This window comes from Pygoscelis adeliae, unplaced genomic scaffold (genome assembly GCF_000699105.1).
Source record: "Pygoscelis adeliae isolate BGI_AS28 unplaced genomic scaffold, ASM69910v1 Scaffold786, whole genome shotgun sequence".
In the NCBI taxonomy this organism is placed as follows: Eukaryota; Metazoa; Chordata; class Aves; order Sphenisciformes; family Spheniscidae; genus Pygoscelis; species Pygoscelis adeliae.
In genome coordinates this window covers 189,499-192,860 of record NW_008824912.1, presented here as the reverse complement: position 1 = coordinate 192,860, position 3,362 = coordinate 189,499, and the positions used below count along the sequence as shown (strand labels likewise).

Below are 3,362 nucleotides of genomic sequence, written 5' to 3'. Positions count from 1 at the left end.
TTCCTCCGTGGTTTCCCTTCCCTCATCCTATATATTTTCTTCACCTCTGGCTTTCAAGTAGGCAGACCTACTGTTGAAACCTCAGCGTCGACTTTTATGCCTACTCTATTCAAATCCATTTCTACAAGGTGCTTTTAATCTCTAGGACGTCCCCTCACAAAAACTGTATTTTCCACTTTTTAATCTGTAATTTAAATAAACAGATGTTCCGTCATGTGTTTTCCTCCCCCCCATTTCCTCCTACATACCCTAAATACCTTTAATTTTGAAAAGACTGAGAATAAACCTGATTAATGAAAATGAAATGTCTTCTAACTCCAGCATGTTTTAAATTACCTCTTTACTTTATATTGCGACAGAGTCCGACCAGCGCCTTCCTAGAAAGAGCTCCATTAAAATGCAAATGAAGACTTCGCAGAAGTTGTCTGTTAATACGATGAAGGACGCAATTTCTTAGACCTAAGCAACACGAAATCGTCACCAGGTGGGGTTTCCCGCTGCCACCTGCTCTTTCTGCGCACACAATCCCGTGTCTTCGCCTCGTCGTACGCGCCTTTTCCAGTCTCTGTCACCTGTGGGTGAAGAGCACCGGAACTAAACAGCCAAAATCCCTTTTCCACCCGAAATGCTCAAGCCGGTTTTCGTGTGACGCTATCCCCCCTGCGCCTGCAGGTGTTAAATCCTTCTGTGCTTTAAGTCTTTCTTTTTTTTAGGCTCCACGCTGAAATGTGAAGGTTAGAGGGGCTGACTGAAGGTTAGAGGGGCTGACTGAAAATGGAGCTATATCTTTATGCAAATACATCGATTTTGCATAAAATCTATATTATACCTGGTTGCAGCTACAGGCTCTCCTGCCTTTCCTCGCTCCTCCGTATTTGAGACCGAGCTCCCCCTGCCATCCCAAAGCTCCTCAGGTTCAGCACGTACGTTCCCTTCCTCTCCTCCTACCCAGCTTTTCTTCCTCGGGTCTTTGTTGGAAGAAAGTATTTATTTATGTAGTATTTATTTGTGTGTCAGGCTGGGCTGACTCCCCCAGAGCAGCAGCAGCTGCAGCCTGGGCACTGCCCTGGGGAACGCGCTCCAAGAGGGGGAGGGTGGCGGCAGGCCGAGTTTCCCAAAGCTGTTCCGCACAAAGGATTTCAGGAGACTTGAAAAGGTTTAATATGCTTTTGCCAATCACACTCCCCCCGCCCTCCTTTAATTCGAAGTTTGTGTTCTATTTTAGGTAAACACTGCAATTACTCGGCCTGTCCTTAGAAGAGGGGTGGTTTCTCCTCATAAAGAAGGAAAGAACGTGCGTGGAAAAAAGAAGAGAATAGGAAAAAAGAGGAGCTGGAGGAAAAATCAGGGTAGTTTGTGTGATTTTTTGTGTGCAAAGCACCATAAACAAGATGCACAAAGCAGAGGTTAAGAGCATAACGATGCGCCTCTGCAGAGAAATGTCAGGGATTACAGACCGCGTGTTTCCAGCCCAAGTCGACGTCCTTTGCACGCCACCGTGTCACGGGTTTCATCAAGGCAGAGACTGCTGGAGGTGAGGACTGTAATCGCACCGCTGATAGTTTTTAGCACTGGGGGAACAGGTAGAAGTCATATTCCTGTAGCACAGGAGAGTCTGGACTCGCCCCGACGCGTTCCCTTTGCTTTCTTTACGAAGAGCATGCGAGCGCTCGGACGTACCCCCAGCCCGCGGCACAGCCAGGCGGAAGCCGCGTGCCGATGCTTAGCGGCTAGTCGTCCTCACTGGCTGCCCAAATTAAGCGCGCACGGACTTGCGCGCATGTCGTTCAATTCTGCCGCCTTGCTCTGCGTCCCTGCACGCCTGTGATCGCCCGCTAGACAATCTCGGAGACCGTACCGCTGCTAATAAGCTGGCCCTCGCGTGCACCGTCCTCCTCCTGTCCCCTGTGCCGGGGTAAGGTGGGGCCGGACTGGGGAACGGCCATAGAGGAAAGCTCCCTGGGTTGCTGCCTTCGTACCGCATCCCATTTGCAAAATCATCCGTTCTCATTCCAGCTCCTCTCTCCAGCTCCGCTCTACCTTGTACGTATCTCAGTTGTGGGAGATTTTGCATTTGACAAATTAAAATGAGTTCTTGTGCGTCCTTGCCCTGTGGTCAGTTTGGAAGCACGTTGAGAGCACCCAAGTGGCCTAATTACCCTGTTTTTTTCCCCTACAAAAGTTTTGTGCTTTGAAATAGAGGTGCAAAAAAATCCCGAGCTCGCAGCGATCCCCCTTTTTGTTTCCACGTTCTGTACTCGGTAGACACGGGTCTCCATCGCCGAAGGCTGTTCTTCCCTCACAACAGCAGGAAGAAAGCCGTTTCGCAGGGCTCTGCTCCTCACGGCAGCTCTGGATCCCTGAAAATCCTGGGACCATCAACTTTGTTAAGCAAGTTAGAGCAGCTCACTGATGTCGGAGGAAAGGGTTAAAGGACCCACATTCCTGTCCCTATTGCTCCGATCAAAGGTCAGGCGGTTCTTTAGGTGAAGGAAGGGAGGGAGGTGGTGTGCAGCCCTGACCAGGTCATTTGGGGAGTAAACCACATCTGAGGCGAGCTAATGAAGCAGTATTTGTCTCTCTCACAGGCGCATACTCCCGGTCTGTGCCGGGCAAGTTAGAATTCCTTCTCTAGTGGGAGTGAAGATGTCGATTGTATTTTTTCCATGATGTGTATTGAGGCATTTGCTAGGTTGTGGGAGTAAACACTTGGGGGAATTCTCCGTGAGCTAGCAAGGGCAAGTCACAAGCCTACTAAATATGGTGAATGAAGATTACAAAAAACCCCTGGAGAATAAAACTCCCTCTTTCCACCCCATCTCCCCACCACCACCACCACCCCCGCATATTTTTTCTCATTATCGTGCACTGCTGTTTCACCGCTTGCCGGGTAAATCTGTTGCCATTTGTGTGACTAAACACAATTGTGCTGCTTTAGTTTTTATTTTCAGTACTGAAGGGCGGCACTGGGGTGGTCCTTCATGCCTTCGCCACTAACCGAGGCGCACCGCACCGTCCTGCTAGAGAAAGCAGAGACACCAAATATTCAACGGAGGGGAACAGCAGGAAATGCTCTCAGGTCTGTAAATACTTGAGGGGGTGAGAGATGATGTTCATGTACAAAATATTTGCACAGCCTCATCCCACTGACCTCCTTTGGTGCTGCTCTTGAAAGGGATTGGCCGGAGTCAGAAACAGTTGATCTTTAATGGTCCAAAAATACATTCCCTTTCAAAGCCTCTCAAGTGGAGAAGCATCCAGGCTGCCAAATTCGGTCCCCCCTCCCAACTCCTCGTGGCCTGGCTGAGTTCAGCTCTGGGGTGTTTGTTTAGGTTCACCCAAGGCTGTAGGTGATGGTAAGG

The 3,362-nt window shown here is 49.5% G+C and overlaps 1 long non-coding RNA gene across 2 annotated transcripts in view; it reads left to right on the top strand.

The window, feature by feature from the left end:
- Positions 1–373: 373 nt before the first annotated feature.
- LOC103917769 overlaps positions 374–3,362 on the top strand; it is a 3,646-nt gene continuing 657 nt past the window's right edge. The window contains exons 1-2 of one of the 2 annotated variants that reach the window (XR_663645.1): positions 374–484; positions 1,226–1,534. This is a non-coding gene — a long non-coding RNA (uncharacterized LOC103917769). Of the gene's footprint in view, positions 485–744; positions 924–1,225; positions 1,535–3,362 lie in introns of those variants that run through there. The other variant, XR_663644.1, reaches the window with a different exon arrangement.